Consider the following 19,851-nt stretch of genomic DNA (forward strand, 5'->3'; position numbering starts at 1 on the left):
TTATGGGCAGGTGGGACGGTATCGTCCGGTGTAATTGCAGAGCGTGAAATTCAAACTACAGAATCATAAATATTTAACTTTCATAAAAAGTGTAATACATCAAAATAAAGCTTAACTTCTTGTTAATCCTGCCGCTGTATCAGATTTCAAAAAGGCTTTACGGCGAAAGCACACCATGCGATTCTCTGAGGACAGCACCCCGCATACAAAGGCATGAAAAACATATTTCAATCAGGCAGGTGCGCCACAAAAGTCAGAAATAGCGATATAATAAATGCCTTACCTTTAATGATCTTCTTCTTTTGGCACTCCAAAAGGTCCCAGATACATCACAAATGGTCCTTTTGTTCGATAATGTCCTTCTTTATATCCATAAAAACTCAGTTTAGCTGGCGCGCTTCAGTCAAGTTTGGACACACCTACTCATTCAAGGGTTTTTCTTTATTTGTCCTATTTTCTACATTGTAGAATAATAGTGAAGACATAAAAACTATGAAATAACACATGGAATAATGCCGTAACCATTGATTCCATATGTGTTATTTCATAGTTTTATGTCTTCACTATTATTCTACAATGTAGAAAATAGTACAAATAAAGAAAATCCCTTGAATGAGTAGGTGTGTCCAAACTTTTGACTGGTACTGTACATTTAAATAATTAGCTTTTTATTTTACTGACGGTGCCTCCATCTAATGGTCACTCTCAGGGGACGGCGAGAGCAGCAGACTGAGGGGGTTCACTTCTTAATATCCCTCCGCTCTCCCTTTCCTCCACTGACTAAAGGTGACACCGTCTTCCAGCTGATGGTCACTCTCAGGGGACGGCGAGAGCAGCAGACTGAGGGGGTTCACTTCTTAATATCCCTCCGCTCTCCCTTTCCTCCACTGACTAAAGGTGACACCGTCTTCCAGCTGATGGTCACTCTCAGGGGACGGCGAGAGCAGCAGACTGAGGGGGTTCACTTCTTAATATCCCTCCGCTCTCCCTTTCCTCCACTGACTAAAGGGACACCGTCTTCCAGCTGATGGTCACTCTCAGGGGACGGCGAGAGCAGCAGACTGAGGGGGTTCACTTCTTAATATCCCTCCACTCTCCCTTTCCTCCACTGACTAAAGGGACACCGTCTTCCAGCTGATGGCAAAACTCGAGTCGAACCTTATTTTTTTCTGCCTCATGAACAAATTCATGTTGTTCCTCCTATGAACAGAGAAAGTGAAATATTCCTTGATATTAAAAAAAGACCCAAGCCGCTAATAATATTATCCTCAAGCCTATAGATACGTTCATTCATTACTGCTGCAGTGCTTGTTTTAGCACTGAGTGGAAATAGGAAGAATGTGTATTTTATGGCTTGTTGACAGTGCTGAGAACTTTAAACATGAACTCACTCATAAAAACAGCATCTCTTTGCTGTTTTTGTTGACAGTCTCTCTCTCTAGCCATGGTTTTAAACGTTTTGACATCTTACAGTATAAACTTTGTTGTAGCTTTCTTTTATGCCTGCTACGTTACTGCAGACACGGTCATATGAGCCATCCGATTGGCCAGTGGTAAGCCTATAGTATACATGATTTGCTCTCTGGGCCTGCCGGAAAGGCAGAGTTTATGCCTTCAGACAAATTAAATGTTTCAAAGTGTCAGTTTGACTACCCGGCGTGCAGGGCAGCTGAATCGGGTGCACCTACTGGCAACAGCCTGAGACTAACTTATTTTATTTTTAAATTGGAACACAAGGCTTTATCATTGTTTTTTTTTTACAGAAATGTTTGACGATCGACTAGGAATGTAGTACAAGAAAGTTGAGTGAAGTTCTCTCCCGGGGGATCTGCGCGGCGGTCTCGGGCTAGCTTAGAGGGAACATTGATGCCTAACTGTTGGTGGTTTACCCAATACATTACTGGGAGCTTATATAAAGTGTGAGACTCTATTTATTTGTATAACCTACAGTTTACTCACCGTTCGTCAGCATCTCTACTAACTGTTTTGGGTGTACGCCAGCTCATGCTTTTCACAAGATAAATACACACCCCATGCCAGTTATTTGTGTAGAGCCAGCTGTATGCCTCAACACCATGCATATAGATGTAGCTACACAATGAATGGCCTGGCATGTGGACTTAAAGGCATAGTTCACACAACTGACATATTGGTTTTCTTACCCTGTCAGCAGTCTATGAACGAGATAAGACTGCAATCCATGCTTGGGTTTTGTTTATCTGGTCACTGTCTCCAACTTTTTGCATTTATAGCACAAAACCAATGTGAGTGAATATCCTTGATATTAGCATTTTTCGCATTTAGTTTCCAAATCATCTTGAAGTATCTTTATTGAGCTGTACAATCCATTTTACGCTTTGGGATGATTTGGACATGGAACGTGAACTTGCTTATCAGGGATATCCACTTGCATTGGTTTTGTGCTATAAATGCTAAACAAAATCAAAGCATGGATTGCTATCTTGTCCATCAACTGCTTACAGGGTAAGGAAACCAATGTGCCAATGTAATTTGGGTGAATTACAACTACATTTGAGGTATGAAAATATCTAACCAACTAAATTTTTTGGTGTAATGCTCCTTTTAGGGGTTGTTTTAATAATGTAGTCTAATTAACATAATCTGATTTAATCTAAATGTCTAGTTATTAAGATTGGCAGATAAGGAAAGAAAGAGGACTGCATCAAAAGCTACAGTGGAAAAGCATAAAGAGCAACTGTACAGAAATCCAGAGCTGCTTGAGGAGTACAGTTCTCATTGTGTTACGGTAATGAGAACTGGCTAAAAAGAAAATATACTTAATCAAAATGTCATATTTTTTTATGATAATGTTTTGTAATAACTCTCCAGTATCTTTAGGAAATTAAAACAATTTAACATTTTCACCGTGCACAATGTTGTTTTTCTTCTAACTTTACATGCATTATGGTAATGAGATGTTATTTTGTCATGGTCTTAGAAAATGTGTAAAATAAAATCATTATCTGATTTTGAGATTGTATTTTATCCATTACAACAACAAAAAATGTGGGATCTTTTCAAATTTGACCAAGAGTAATACCAAGTTAGCAAGAATCACCCAGCTGTGTGTTGGGTGATTATTATTGATGTCTCCTGTGCCCTTACAGAAAGGTTTGGTAACAATGCACATGACATTGGTTTTATACCTGTGTTGTAACCTGGGCTCTAAATTTAAAAAATGTCATTGGTAGCACTGTTTTTCATTGGTAGAAAAGTCAGAAGCACCACATACAATTTACAAGCAGCAGAAAAATAGATTTTTAAGATATATAGCCTACCTATTTACTTTTAAGTGCATCTCCTGAAGAAGATATACATTTTCCTTTCTGTGCCACAAAATGTTTGCATAAACTGGTAAAGTTACCAGGTTATTAGTAGGGCTGCATGATATGGGCAATTTTTAAATCAAAGATCGCGATTTGACTTGCGATATATATCAAAACATTTGAGTGAACTGTTGTAATCATAGAGATAGAATGATTATTCTAATCCTATGGTTGGTGTTTAGCATGACAACAAATGAAAAAGCCAGGTAGGAGTTATGAAAGGGTGGGAACCAACGTGTTGGTTGGTGTTTCCCAGAGGACCCGAATCATATTTGAATAACATTTAGACAAAAATTGTAGAATTGACTATCTGATTCAGAACATGCTGTTGCACAAACATGCTGATCTACATCATGAGTAGCAACCTGTATTCGAGCTAACATTTGCTTTGCCCTAGCTAGTAGCTATTTAGCTAAGTGGCATTTAGTTAGAAATTATCATTAGTGATTAGCATTATTTTAGGCACTGGTTGTAACACTGTAGTTAGCCTACACTAGTAACACAGTAATCATGCTATTGCATTGTAATTGCATACTAATGGAGATTAGCTGTTTATGTAATTAGACAAGATAAATAGGGAGGGACTATGTAAGTGACTCATGAAATTGAATTTGATTTGTTGTTGTTAATTCTTCAGATGGTTAAAATGAAGGTGGTTAATGAAGTACCATTTGCTCATTACCTTAATGCGGTCTCATCTACCGTAACACAGATCTCATTACCAAAATGCATCAATGATAAAATAATCCTAGAATAATATTACAAAATCCAAATGATTTGAGCTGTGCATAAAATGTAATTTGCTCTTTATATTTATGTACTTTAAATATGAATAAGTTTAAAACAGAAAATAACAAAAATGTCATAGAAAAATAATCAATTTATTAAGTATATTTTCATTTTGGGTCAGTTCTCATTTTTTTATGACATTTTTGTTGTAATAACTCCTGTATCTAGGCAATTTGCAACATTTTCACCATCCAATGTTGTTTTTCTTCTTACTTTACAAGCAAGTAAGTAGTCTTACTTTACAAGCAAGTAATGAGATAAAAAAAATGTGAGGTCTTGGAAAATATGTAAAAATGTATCTGAGCTCACGCTGAGGTTGGCTTAGTTCTGTAGTTGACATGTTAGTCCTTTTAACGAAAAGGCTGCAGACCTCACGTACTTGGAACAGGAGGTTACATTTTCGTCAAGGCTTTATATAGTGAAGCGAGAAGGGTGTGTTTGAAAAGTTTTATAACCCATGTCTCTTCACAGGGGCGGGCCACTGATTGAGTAGAGCCCTAATCTTATGGAAACCCAAATCTCTCATTTGGAAGCTAAAATTACATTTCATCCCTTCACCAATAATTTTATATTCAAACATTTAAATTGAACAACAATTCCATGTGAATCCGATAACTCTGGTGTAGACTTTCCACTGTAGAGTTTATGTCATCCTATCATTGATGAGAATGTCTCAGATGACAACCGAACTGACATCATATTCATTAAGTACCAACGCATATGTTCAATAGGTCGGATTACCAGAATATAGTTCATTTCCCCACACTTTCTGATGTTCCCAGAATCTCTATGTTAACCAAGGGGTTTTCAAATTCCACATCAGTAGGGTAGAGAGAGGAAAAAGGGGGGAAGAGGTATTTATGACTGTCATAAACCTACCCCCAGGCCAACGTCATGACACTTAGTAGTGCAATATATAGGAGATATGGTGCCATTTGGGATGTAGACTAAAACAGTTCCTCAAACTGAAACGTCTTGCGACCGTTTCTTCCACACAGGTGTCTCTCTTCCGCTTTCCTCCATCTTAGCTCCCCAGAGTGTATTCGTAATCACATCCCTAGGGTCTTTACATTTAATGTGACCTGTCTGTCTGTCATGCATACTGTAGAGGGTTTATTTTAGAAGGACGATGAGCTAACGTCTCAAATCATCTTGATTCGTCTGCAGGTCTGGACTGCAAGACACTGTACAGGACACGTCTTGCATCCGCCTCAGATGGCCCAACACAGAGTCAGAGAGAGGGTGAGTTATTATTATCACTCTTCAGTTGTATTTGTTCTGTTAGAATTAGTAGTGATGTGTCATTAATCCTTGAAATGAAGAGCTTTGACTGACTGTTACATTTGTGGGGGTATTTGCAGTGACAAAATCGTCTTTGTACTACTTGTATAAGTAATGCACGTTCATACTTTTCTCACACCCAGTGTATGACTGGATACAACTTGCTAGTATCCTATATAAATGTATGAATATCATGCAATGCGTTCAAAATGCCAGGGAAAGCACTGGGAGCAAATCTGTGACAAATCTGATTGAATTAAATCCATTTGGTCAGACCCGCTGACTGTTTCTCTCTCTCACCTCTTTCCCCAGAGGTGGAGTCGGGGCCTGGTAGTGACGTGGGCGCCGTGTCGGAGTGTTTACTCCGCTACCTGCGGGAGCTGCCATCCCCCGTCATCCCCCCCGGTGTTTACCCAGACCTGCAGGCTGTGCTGAAGCAGGGCGCCACGGGTACATGCCACATTTCACTCACCCCTGCTTGTGCGCAACCAGTGCCCCCCACCAACCCATCCCCAGCCCCGATGAAACAGACCCAGGCAATAGCAAGTAACATAATCGCATGAAGCCGAACGAGCAAACGGATAAATTGTATGGCGAGTCAATCATGTGCCCCCCTCCTACCTGAGGGAATAGGCCTAGTGTGGAGTGCTGGGGATGAGCTAGTCACAGGCATCCCTGAAATGTTGTAACATATATTGCTTCCCTGGTGATGTCAGGGACAGTGTGCGTGCCTGCATGCCTGTCTGCATATGAGAGAAAGAGAAGGGGGTGTTGTGTGTGTGTGTGTGTTGAGAGAGTTCCTGTTTGTGTGTGCACTTGCAGGTGTGTGTGTGTAACGGGCTGCCGTAACACATGTAGTGTCCGTCCTCCCACAGACTGGTCCAAGGCTGTGGTGGCGAGCAGCAGTGGAGGCAGGGAGCTGAGCCTGGTCCTGGAGAGGGCCACCAGCATGTCCCTGCATCACCACCTCACCCTGCACTACCTGCTCACACACCTGGGTAAGGTGATCCAGACCTCCCATCTTAATGGCCTGGACCTTCACACCCTGGGTCTGGTCTTCGGGCCGCTGCTGATCCGGCACAGCTCTGCCACTGGGTGAGTAGGAGAATCCCTAATCTAACATAAGAGTAAAGGAGGTTGCACACTGTCAACAAGCCCAACACATTTCAACATTCTTAAGTTGGTTGTTTTTACAATGTTATAAAGCCACTTTCACATCACCCAGACAAACACCAACGAACAGAGTTGAGTCAGTGTACGCCGCTCGTCTGTGTTGGTTCGTGTTTGTTGTCCAATTCGGCATTTTCAATCAGCGTTTGGTGGTGTGTGCGGTGTGCAAGCAGTTTAATAGATTGCTTATTTGTAGTTGCTTTTCGGTAGGTCTCAAAGCACTTTACGTTGTATTGGGTAACTACTGTAACATCAAACCCCACCATTGTGTATTTGCACCTAACTTGGTAATATACAGCAGCCATTTTGTGTCAGATTGCTGAGTTACCACATAGCCAGCGATATCCTCTTGAGACCGACGAGAGCTCCAACGTCACTGGGTGAGTGAAGGACGTGACCGTTAGACCTCGCTCCCTCATTCGACTACAGTGGAAATCCATAAGGCCAAATGCTGTTACTACAGATTGCAGTCGAGTGCTTTTCCTCTCCCTGCACAGCACCATGTGTTTGAATGACCTGCCGTTGACTGAACATCTTATGACCATGTGTCTGACTCCCTGCCGTTGTTGATTGACAGGTGGGAGGTGGGGGAGGAGTTCCCTGCACTGGCACTGGAGAGGCTTCTGATGGAGATGGCCATAGGACAGGAAGTCCCGCACCCAGGTATTGATGGATAGATGCAGTGCTTCAAAATGGAGGGCTCCATAGAAATTAATATAGAAGTTAGAATGGATGGAAATGCTGTTTTTAGAATGGAATGTATTTACTGTTGGCTTAACTTGTTTGCAATTGTTTTGCAATGGTAATTTGCATTTGTTTGGTAATTTACTGAGTTAGTGCTGATTAGTGTAGACTGATGAAATGTTTCCGTCAAAAAGTTGTGTGTTTCATATGTTAGGATCTGTAGGTTTGAATTAAATGTATTCTATTAATTAACTGTGATGCTTGTCAAAACCTTTACTAACTATTGAACGTCTCTGTTTATGTGTAGCTCTACCAGCCATGCCAGTAAAGGTCAAAGATACAACTCCAGCCATGACTGAGAGCAGCATACTGAGTGATTCGGAGTGGTACTGGGGTGAAATCTCCAGGTGAAGAGCCATTCATGTAACAATAGCATTTCTACATCAATGAAATCATTTAATACATCAACAAAATAGTAGGCCTATAGTTTAGTACTTATTTTTTGGGTGGATTAAAACAGGATTATAGTAAACATTATTGTGGATTGTAGTATAGGATACTCTGCACACATTGAACAGCCTATTATAATTGCGTGCAAGTGATTAAGTTGTATTGTGAAGGATGTGGTGCTTTCATGAATTCCCAATTGCCTCTAACTGTGCCATTGTGTTCCCAGGGAGGAAGTGAATGAGAAGATGAGAGACACCCCTGACGGGACGTTCATGGTCCGTGACGCCTCCAGCAAACTGGAGGGAGAGTACACACTGACCCTCAGGTGAGAGGCTGCCCCCAGTAGATTATATATAGATGTTATGTCAACAGGACCATTAACATTACCATTCCTGAACCTCTGTGAATACTTGATTCTGTGTATCATTTTCTATCTCCTTTTTGAATGTGGAATGTTTGCTATTGCGATACTTGGGACCCTTGTAGCTCAGCAGAGTAAAAAAAATGTTAAGGAAAGAACTACTTTCTAAAGGACTTAAGACTGATTTCTCAACCGTTCCACAGGAAAGGCGGAAACAACAAGCTGATCAAGGTCTGCCACCGGGAAGGTCGCTATGGCTTCTCAGAGCCTCTCACCTTTATCACGGTGGTGGAGCTCATCAACCACTACCGCCATGAGTCCCTGGCCCAGTACAACGCCAAGCTGGACACCCGGCTCCTCTACCCCGTCTCCAAATTCCAGCAGGTACATACACTACATGAACAACAACTGAACAACATACAATTGTCCATGAAAATGAAAAAGTATTTTTGCTGGCCCACCTCTCTTGAGGCTACACAAAACCCTCCTGTAGTTGATACTATGGTCATATTTGTGAAATATCTGAGGGGTTGCCATTTAGGCACCTGAAGTTCCAGGATAATGTATTTAATTTAGAATACAAGTTGGAATGGCCTTTTCATTGAACTTTTGATGCCAAAATGGAGAAAACAGTTCCTGCTGAATTTGTATTGCTGTCCTCCATCCTGAGTGGCTGCTTGGTGGGTATTCTCACTGACTGTTGGCTGACGTGAGAACCATATATTTGGAGAGTTAGGATATTGAGGTTTCTGCATTATGATCCATTTACATGACACTACATTCCATGGCAGCCATGTTAGCTCCCCATGGGCAATGTTGACCAATAGCAGTTCACTGAATTTTCTGAATTCTTAACAATGCTATGCTCAAGATTCTCGTCATGAATGGATAAATGGAATGCTCAAAGGCGCTAACATGACGAACTGTTTTAAAAGTTGTCCCAACTCTCTAAATATATGTCCCTGGCTAACATTTCTCCTCAGGAGCAGCTGGTGAAGGAGGACAGCACTGAGGCGGTGGGCGAGCAGCTGAAGGTGTACCACGAGCAGTACCAGGAGAAGAGCTGGGAGTACGACGTGCTCTACGAGGAGTACACACGTACCTCACAGGTCCTATATTGCTTATTATAAACTGGGTGGTTCGAGCACTGAATGCTGATTGGCTGGTTTGACAAAACATTTATTTTACTGCTCTAATTACGTTGGTAACCAGTTTATAATAGCAATAAGGCACCTCAGGGGTTTGTGATATATTGGCAATATGCCACAGCTAAGGGCTGTATCCTGGCACTCTGCATTGCATCGTGCTTAAGAACAGCCCTTAGCTGTAATATATTGGCCATATACCACACCTCCACGGGCCTTATTGCTTTACTATACTGTATAGAGACTATTAGTCCACACTACTGACTTCTGGACCACCCCTCTCAAGCTCTGTCACAAAACGATTTGTCTTGTATTTGTCTTTTTTGTATCCTTCCTTCCTTTTTTGTATCCTTCCGTGAAAATGGCATGATGGAAAATCACATGCCTCCTAACTGTCATGAGGTGATCCCGTTTGTGTCTCTGTCAGGAGCTCCAGATGAAGCGCACAGCCATCGAGGCCTTCAACGAGACCATCAAGATCTTCGAAGAGCAGTGTGAGACTCAGGAGCGCTACAGCAAAGAGACCATCGAGAAGTTCCGACGTGAAGGCAACGACAAAGAGATCCAGAAGTAAGCATTTTGCCTATTCATAGTGACATGGGTATTTATACCACAGCCTGTATCAAACTAGTACCTACTATGTATGTAGCATGTATTTTAAGACCATTTTAAAACAACATTCAGTCAATGTATTGTAAAGAACAGTCAAACCAAACCAGACCACTACAAATGAACCCCAGAGCAAAAACTGTTATTGAGCTTTTTTCCCACTCACTTCAGGATCCAGAGCAACTCGGAGCGTCTGAAGTCTCGGGTGACAGAGATACACGACAGCAAGAGGAAGCTGGAGCAGGACCTGAAACAGCAGGCAACCGACAACAGAGAGATTGACAAGAGGATGAACAGCCTGAAACCAGACCTCATGCAGCTAAGAAAGATCAGGGACCAGTACCTGGTGTAAGAAAACGCTATGCTGTACGATGCTATACTATCCCAGCCCTTACAGGACTCTTAGCTAGAACCTAGTTGGGTTAACCTTTTGGGACAGACATGGAAAAAACCCACGTAGGCTACAACATGGGTCCTTATGGCTGCATTTACACAGGCAGTTCAATTCTGTTTATTTTTTCCAGATCAGATCAGCACTTTTGCCAATAATTGGGCAAGATCAGAATTGGGCTGCTTGTGTAAATGCAGCCAAGTGGACCCCTTACCATTTTTACAGGGCTACAGTAATCTTATTTGTTTTTCATTTGGAAGACTCTTTAATATTTTGGACCATTCAGAATATGTTTTCTGGACAGTCTTTTCTAACAAGCCGATTTTATCTAGCTCAATAATTACACATGGTATTCATTTTAGTTCAGTTAGTGTAGGAGGCCAAATTTCTCATTTCAGTTTCATTTTATTACAAATTCCACAAAAAACACTTGAGTCCTTAAATTGATTCCAATCAACAAAATACTTGATTCCTTAAAAATAATACATTCCCAGGATATTACAGCATGTGAATCACAAATTATTTGCCAAGCAATTCCTGAACAATTCATCAGCATTCTGACAAATGGCAGCCGTCATTCTGATTCAGATTCTACTTGCCTGGGTAGCAATTAACATGGCTTGAAACTTGGACCGAATAAGCCAACAGACGATAAATACAGCGAGGGCAGTATAATTAGCTACTGAGAAATGTACACTCACAAAAAACGACATAGTCAACTCAGTGGTTCAAACATGTCATGAGTGTTTCTTTACTACTAACGCAAGCTTGTTCAGCAAGCAAGCCATTTTTGTTGGCTCCCATGCAAAACGAGCTAGCTAACAGTAATCAGTGTTGCCAACTTAGCGACTTTGTCGCTATATTTAGCAACTGTTCAGACCCCTGTAGCGACACATTTTTAAAAAATCGACTAGTGACAAATCTAGCAACTTTTTCTGGTGTTATTGGAGACTTTTGGAGACTGATGTGAAAGCACGTATCGTTCTTACTCTTCTCAACGAGCAGCGGGTGTTGCTGTGGGCCCCATCCCCGTCCCAAAGAAGTCACAGGCGGCCCAGTCCTCACACAGCAGTCCCTCCCAGCTGCAGTCAGAGCAGGAGATGTTCACCCCTCCGCGTCCAGACTGCAAATGAATCGCGCATGCGGGAAGCCGTCGCTGGCTGATCCCGCCCTGGCTTATATTCAGGGCGGGATGTAAATGTAAAATGTTCTTTGTCTAAAATAAATCACTGCACATAAATAAATCACTGCATTTGACTCACACTGCCTCAGTCACTTACTCACCTTATCCACTGTGTGTGTGCCTCTCTGTGACATAAGCTAAACATCTAGCTGGCTAGCTCATCATGTCTCAGTCTAAACTGTACACTCAAAAATACAGAAAGGGGTGGGAATCAAACCCTGAATTCTAAGGCTGGTTGAAGCTGTTTATTGGAGATGATACACGGGCGTACTGCCTGTATTGTAAGGCTGATTTCTACGCCAAACTTAGTGATGTTAAAATACACATGACAACTCAAAAACATACTCAAAATGCAAAGCCTTATAACAGTTCCACCCAAAACAAGCTGCCATTTATGGTTTAAAAAATTGACTCTGCAATAAAGTCTGAAGCCACCATGGCATTAGCTATAACACTGTTCCATGCCGGCATGTGATCACATTGGAGAAGTATGTAGAGCTGCTTTCTCAGAATCCACTGCTGCTACCCACTTCAAAGTGCACAGAAATGATTAATGGTGTTCTAGCACCATACTTTCTGAAAAAGTTGGTCGCAGATGTGGGTGACCAGCATTTCAGCCTCCTCCTCGATGAGTCCACGGATGTAAGTGTTTCTAAGTACCAGGGGTTGTGATAAGGTACTTTAGTGACACCAAGTAGACAATTGTATCAACTTTTCTGGGGCTTGTTGAGTTGGAGGGAGGAGATGCCAAATCTAAAGCCTGTGCTGTTGTGGCTTTCCTCGAGATGTGTTTTCTTAAAAAAGAGAAACTCCTGGGGATAGGGACTGACAATGCCTCTATTATGACGGGGATTAACAATGGGGTCCATAAAGTGCTGAAGGAGGAGTATGGCCTCAATATCTGGTTCTTGTTCACTCTCTGCAGCTTGCTCATTTGTAGTTCTAAACATATTTAGGGTGTTTTTTACTCACTTTTGTCTCTCCCACAACGTTATCCCTCTCTCCTACAGCGTCCATCACAATTACATGCACATGGCCAATTATGCAAATTAGGCGATGACATCATTTAGCAGCTTTTAGGACAGCCAATAGCTACTTTCCTTACTGAGAGTTGGCACCACTGACAGGAACTAGCTCAACAATAAACCAAGGCCCAGTATGTTTGTGACGGTGCTAGATAGCTACCTCGACAACAAGGAGGATTTTTGAGCTAGCTAGCCACATTGTTTCAGCTCGTCTTGAGTTGGAAACATAGCGTTAGCTAGCTTACTAGAAACAATGCCAAACATTAGCTAGCTAGCTAGCTAGCTAGCGTTAGTTATAACAAGTCTGCAGCTAGGCAACATCAGAAAATACCAAAACTGATTAGCTAGCTAACCACACAAAAAACATAACATATAGTCCATTCCACTTACCGGTCAAATCACTTTGTAGATTCCCAGCTCCCGTTGTCTTGACTTGACATGGAGTTAGAACCCCAATGTTTACTGTACAGTCTTTGGTTTAGCGGCTGAATTTTGAAGTTCCGTCATATGCCCTTGCTCCTCAAAATATTGAATGTGCATGAGTCTTTAAAGAAATTATGACAGCACGCACTAGCTAATGGCTTTTCAGGCAAACATTATGTTGAGAGGAATTTCACCAGCATGATATCAATTAAACAATTAAACCCGCACGAACATGAAAATGTTGACACAACTTTGTTATTTTAGCTTCTCTACATTTCATTAGTTGGCGTTTTTACAGCGCATTAAAAAAGTATTCAGGGCCCATTTTGGACCCACACTATAACCCACAGAGGTTTTCTCCATAGACAGGTTTTCTAATGCATGACCCAGGTGCTATGCCCAACGGGGTCCCAGAGACAATCCCTGGCCATATTCACACCAGATAACCCCTTTATAAATGGTAAAGGGCCCATTTGGGACCTATGTTATAGTCCACATGGGTTTTCCCATGTGCGACCCTGGTAGTAGGCCCAACTGGGTCCCATAGACAGACCCTGACTATATACACTCGGTTTTTCCATGTCTTGCCCAAAAGGTCAACCCAAATGTGTACCAGCTAAGATGTAGAGCCGTTGCTCCCCACCTGGACATGTTGGTTGGGTGGCTATACAATGCTAGGCTATACAATGCTATGCGATGCTATGCTATACAATGCTATGTTATGCTTCTTATTCTTTTCTATGTGTGAAATGAATTGAAGAGGAATGGAGTCAAATTCTCTTTCTTTGGTCTTGCAGGTGGTTGACACAGAAGGGGACCAGGCAGAAGAAGATTAATGAATGGCTGGGCATAAAGAACGAGGCAGAAGAGTAAGTGATGAAGAAGGAATGTTTGGCACGTGATTAGATCGCTTGTTAAGAGCTACGTACATGGGCAGGAGCGGACTGGAACCAGAAATTGGCTCTGGCATTTCTAATACACCCGCCCATTTTACCCCCATTATAATTTTGCTAAAAAAAAGTTGCTGGACAGGCCGTAATAGGCTAAAAATTAACCAGCCCATCTGGCATTTACACATCTAACCATCTGTAAATGTTGAATTTGAAACTGTTGCCTTGTATTCTGTATTGACGTGAAATTTATGTCATATTCTGGTTGTAAAAATACATTTTATAAAATGACATAGTTACATAATTGCAACCAATTCTGCACACTGACAATGATCATGTTGTCTTTCCCTAAAAGGCCAAAGGCTTTTAAACTCTGCACCATCTCCCCAAATGTCTGCAGCACCAAAATACATCTAATAATAAACCTAAAACTGTTATAAAGGATTTAGAAAGACATCCAGTAAGACGATGAGTCATTAACCCCCCCATCTTTAGGGCTCCCGAGTGGCGCAGCGGTCTAAGGCACTGCATCTCAGTGCAAGAGGCGTCACTGCATTCCCTGGTTTGAATCCAGGCTGCATCACATCCGGCCATGATTGGGAGTCCCATAGGGCCAACACCTCCTTTGGCCGCTTTTCCTTCCAGTTCTCTGCTGCCAGTGACTGGAACAAATTGCAAAAATCGCTGAATCTAGAGACTTTTATTTCCCTCACTAACTTTAAACATCAGCTATCTGAGCAGCTAACCGATCGCTGCAGCTGTACATAGTCCATCTGTAACTAGCCAACCTCTACCTACCTCATCCCCATATTGTTTTTAGTTACTTTTCTGCTCTTTTGCACACCAGTATCTCTACTTGCACATCATCATCTGCTCATCTATCACTCCAGTGTTAATTTGCTAAATTGTAACTACTTCGCTACTATGGCCTATTTATTGCCAACCTCACACCATATGCACACACTGTATATAGACTTTCTTTTTTTCAACTGTGTTATTGACTGTGCGCTTGTTTATTCCATGTGTAACTCTGTGTTGTTGTTTGTGTCGCACTGCTTTGCTTTATCTTAGCCGGGTTGCAGTTGTAAATGAGAACTTGTTCTCAACTAGCCTACCTGGTTAAATAAAGGTGTTCTCAACTTGCCTACCTGGTTAAATAAAGGTGTTCTCAACTAGCCTACCTGGTTAAATAAAGGTGTTCTCAACTTGCCTACCTGGTTAAATAAAGGTGTTCTCAACTAGCCTACCTGGTTAAATAAAGGTGTTCTCAACTAGCCTACCTGGTTAAATAAAGGTGTTCTCAACTAGCCTACCTGGTTAAATAAAGGTGTTCTCAACTAGCCTACCTGGTTAAATAAAGGTGTTCTCAACTTGCCTACCTGGTTAAATAAAGGTGTTCTCAACTTGCCTACCTGGTTAAATAAAGGTTAAATCTGTTTTCTTTTTTTATCTCCCTCCTACAGCTCCTACTGGCTGGTGGAGGAGGACGAAGGCTCGCCCCACCACGACGACGGCACCTGGTACATGGGCGACATCAAGCGCACCCAGGCAGAGGAGCTGTTGAGGGACAAGTGTGATGGCACCTTCCTCATCCGAGAGAGCCAGACGCAGAAGGGCTCCTATGCCTGCTCTGTAGTGTGAGTGTTTATTTCAATGTGTTACATGGCCTTTTGTGTCAGTCGAAAGAGCTAAGATTGTTCATTGATGGGTAGATCTATTGAAAAATTGGCAAGTAGGAATATAGTATGTGGTTGTAACTAAAACCGCATACTTTATCCCTTTTCTTACTTGCCAATTTTAAGTAATGTTGTTGGCATCCCCTCAAATGACAATTGTACACTGTGCCATTGATTTAAGGGGACACCAGTAGACAACAAAGGGGAGACCCACATAGCTACTGCACTGTAAAAACAATTATGTTGTTTTTACAGTAACTTATTGTCAGACAGTTACCTGTAAGTTATTGTGAAAAATAAAAAGTACAGTATTCTACCTTAAATTCCATTGAAACGTTGGTTTAACAGTACATTTTAAACTTTACACTTGCTTTGTAATTTTACATAATATATTGTACCCTTTTTACAGTAACTTACAGGTAACTGGCTGCCAGTAAGTTACCGTAAAAACAAAGGGATGTTTTTTACAGTGTAGAGTAGGTCAAAGCTGTGCCCTGGAAAACCTTAATAGCGCATGGGTGAAGTTGGGGCTTGTGATGATTGTGAATTTCCTTTATTTTTTGGCTTCAGACCAACCCTAACGTATAACCTAAAATGTTGTTTTTGTTTTTAATTACTAAGGAAACATTTGACATTTGACCTTCTGTTTGTTTGCATAAAACTGTAATCTCTCTGTCTTCCCCAGTGTGGATGGCGACGCCAAACACTGCGTCATCTACAAGACGGACAAAGGCTATGGCTTCGCCGAGCCCTACAACCTTTACGGCTCCCTGAAGGACCTGGTGCTCCACTACAAGCACGAGTCCCTGGTCCAACACAACGACCAGCTGAATGTAACCCTGGCCTACCCGGTCCTCACCCAGACCTAGCAGCAGCACCCCAGATGAGGGGCAGCATGGCATGACGACCCCCAATGGAGACCAGAGCTTCTAAAGCATGGCAAATCAAGCACACTATGTACTACAGTACCAGCCACAGTAAACATGAGACAAAAAACATAGACGTGTTCGTAGACGAAAAACAACATAAGCACACAGTTATGATATACGCTTTCAGACCATAGTTAGAAGAGCAAGAGGGAATGAGAGAGGAAAGGAGAGAGTCGGGAAGCTGGAGCGTAAAGATACTGGATGTAGAATAGAGTTTTGGGGGAAGGGAAGTTGATGCCAGCTTTCAGATGCATGGTGCTGAAAAGGAGGGCTGGGGTGGAGGGTCAAACTGTTAGATTCTATAAAAAGCTTGCTTAAGTGCCATAGAGAGCCTTGATTGACCACAAGCCTGTGTTGGGAAAGAAGGGGACTGTGGGGTGGGTGGGGTGGTGCTGGGAGGGAGAGCAAACTACAGCTTTAGAAATATATATATATATATATATATATATATATATATATATATATATATATTGTTTTTTAAGTCCAATTTCCATGAAACTGCCGTGGGCTCTCCTCCAGTTTGTTGTAAGATGTAAATTCTTTATGAAAAGAGATGTGATATATTTGGTGTATTGTGAATATATAGATGATATTCACAATAGATCAAATATATAGTGTATTGATGAATACAGTTTCTAAAGGGATTCAAGTTTCCCTTTTTCATTTAATCATGGCTAGTGGAGAAATCCCTCCAAGCTCATTTCTACATTTCTGTTCTAGTCAGGATTGGGGTCTATTCCATTTATATTCCAGTCATTTCAGGAAGTACACTGAAATGCCAATTCCAATGATATTTAATGCTTTTCAATGAGGAACATTTTACATTGGAATTGAATATACTTTCTGAATTGAGTGGAATTCAAATGGAATTGACCCCAACTCTGCTTCCAGTGCTTTCTTTTATACTGTAGCCTGTAGCCATGATTGACTATGGTATTACTGTTAGTATTCTTGGTGTTTTTATTTCTACGTGAATATACTCACAGAGCATCAATCTATTGGATCTTAACTCTCGGTGCTGTATGGCTTGGTCTCTAGGAAGCCTGTCTAGTACAATGTTCTTCTCACAAGCGTTTGCTTTTGTCACAGCGTTACTACTACTCACAGTACTTCCTCTTTGAGCTTGACTGTTGTTTTAATTTGACACAAGCTTGATTCACAGAGCTGTAGAACATTGTTGTACATAAGAAAAACCCCAGATTAACGTTATATGACCCATATATCTACAGACAGTAACAGGCAGTGTGACTGTCAGTCTAAAAGCTGTATTTGCTGTACGTAACCATGCAAACAGAAAGTATTGAATGCTTTCCTTTCCAACTGTGTCCCCCCGCAGGGGAAACTGCTGGAGGATGCACAGTATCCAGCTAAACTTGAGCCAAATGAAGGATGTCTTTCATGTAGCAAATAAAATATCTGATCCGTTTTGAGCATGACCACGGAGGTTCGAGAGATTTTCTATAAGTACAGAATGCATGTAAATCCTTCTTTTGGATAGTACCTAGACACTAGCCCTAGTACTCGTGCTGTTTTAAGTGTGTACGTCTCATGTCGTAGACCAGTATAATGCACAAACAATAGTAAGTGAATAAGAATACATGGAGATTTACAGACACACTCGCTGTCGAGTGAATCCCTCCACGGGTACTGAGCAGTACTTTTGTTGTGTGGCTTCAGGGACTTACTCTGCCAATGCTTCTATTCCTTTTCCATAGCATAGACTTTGTTTGTGCGAATACACTTCAGCCAAAATTTGAAGGTTGATTCTTGACTTAAAGTGAAAATCCACCCAAACTATCTTTGGTATATATTTTTTCATTAGTCCACTTGATACAGTCCCAAAACATTTTAGGACTGTATCAACAGAAAGAAATCTAAACAATTTAATTGAATGGATTTTCCCTTTTAAAGAAACATCATGTAATGAAACTGAGGATATCGAGGATTTAAGTTTGGTGACTGTTAAGTGCTGCGTTTAGATTCGTTGAGAACATTTGTAGAATGATGGCCACTCCTTTTTGGGCAGTTCTAAAACATGATCATTTGCTCAAAGTGTGATTTATTCTCGCTCTTTTGGTAATACAGATTAAGTATGATGCGTAAATATTGCAATTGAACAGTCATTCAAGTGGATTGGTTAATTAGTTATGGGAAATTAGATGGTACAAATGTTGGTTGGAGACAAAAATTATGTTAAGGATAAATACATTGGTACTGTTTAATGGTGCTTTGCACAGTTCTGGCCAGAAGACTAGACAAGAATTAAACTCAGTGACATTAGTTGGGTGTCTTGAGAGGGATATAAAAGAGTGTGAATCACAAAGTTAAGAAGTGCCTTCTCTGTCTGCGTTACTTAGCTCTTGTCTTTATGTCAGAAGAGCTTCTCTCCTGTAGACAGAGCCACAGTGTACTGTAGTCTTTGTTTAAAAAGCATTTGCCAATGTCATAGCCTGACGACCCGCACTAAATTCTTCCACTTCTCTGTTGTTCACTACATGCTTTAGTCCGAGACTACCATCATTGAAGTCATTTGTGGTGAGGGGAGTTGTGCAAAATAAAGTAATCAGCGATTAACCAATTAGTGTCAAAGCCAATGACGAATTTTCAAACCGCCGCTTTACCCACGTGTTCTGGCTCTGGCCCAACCCATCGGTTTCTGGACCAATCAGGTGGCCCTGAATATATTTGCATTCGGTGACGGGTCGGGGAGGTATTGCGTAAGAAACTAATGTCCGGGGGTGTGGCATACCGTTTGGCTGGAGCAAGGAGTCTGAGTAGCCAGGCAACTAATGTCAACCCCTGAAGAGAACTGACAAATGAGCATAGTTATCGTCTTTCCTTTAGTGTGTGTGTGTGTGTGTGTGTGTGTGTGTGTGTGTGTGTTGCAAGTTATGGAGGTTGTTTGTTTAGTTATGCTTCTCTTTGTTTTTTTTTGTGACTGGGGCTATTGCTTGGTGCTCTTCAGTGAGCGAGGCAGTTTCCTTTGGGGTTTGTTGTATATTGAATCAAACCTAGAGTGGATAGAAATGTGAATACACAGTCGTAGCCCAACACCGCGTTTTGTTTAATAAGCCGAATCTCATTCGATAAGCACTCAATTGAATGCATGCAGTATTTCTGTGTTTTCACATCAATACCCTGTGAATTCAGATCCAGTTTACCCAGCTACTGACGTATTTATTTACAGTCCGTTGGACCATCATTTTGTGAATGTGCTCTTTCCTTTTCCACACTCCTTAATTGAGTGTGTCTAGGTCTACAAAGTATGAATGAATCCTAAACCGTGTCAGTGAAGCTCAGTAAGCCATCATAGTGTTTTTTTATTAAGTGTCTCATGTCGGGGATGTTTTATCTGACTTTCTTTGTGAATCAAAGTGAAAAAAAAATGTTGTTGTCCCCTTACACAATACATAGGGTGGAGGCATGACAAACTTTGAAATAGTAGCCTGTATTCTGAACCTGTTTTGAAATTGACATTGAGGCAAGAGGGACTAATGT

General features: G+C 41.4%; 1 protein-coding gene and 1 pseudogene across 1 annotated transcript in view; both read left to right on the plus strand.

Annotated features, from left to right (window-relative positions):
- LOC139375939 (phosphatidylinositol 3-kinase regulatory subunit gamma-like) overlaps window positions 1-16,506 on the plus strand; it is a 44,559-nt pseudogene extending 28,053 nt beyond the window's left edge.
- LOC139375942 (gamma-interferon-inducible lysosomal thiol reductase-like) overlaps window positions 1-19,851 on the plus strand; it is a 135,046-nt gene that overhangs the window by 88,253 nt on the left and 26,942 nt on the right. The gene's annotated exons all lie outside the window — the stretch shown is intronic.

Source organism: Oncorhynchus clarkii, chromosome 20, assembly GCF_045791955.1.
Source record: "Oncorhynchus clarkii lewisi isolate Uvic-CL-2024 chromosome 20, UVic_Ocla_1.0, whole genome shotgun sequence".
Taxonomy (NCBI): domain Eukaryota; kingdom Metazoa; phylum Chordata; class Actinopteri; order Salmoniformes; family Salmonidae; genus Oncorhynchus; species Oncorhynchus clarkii.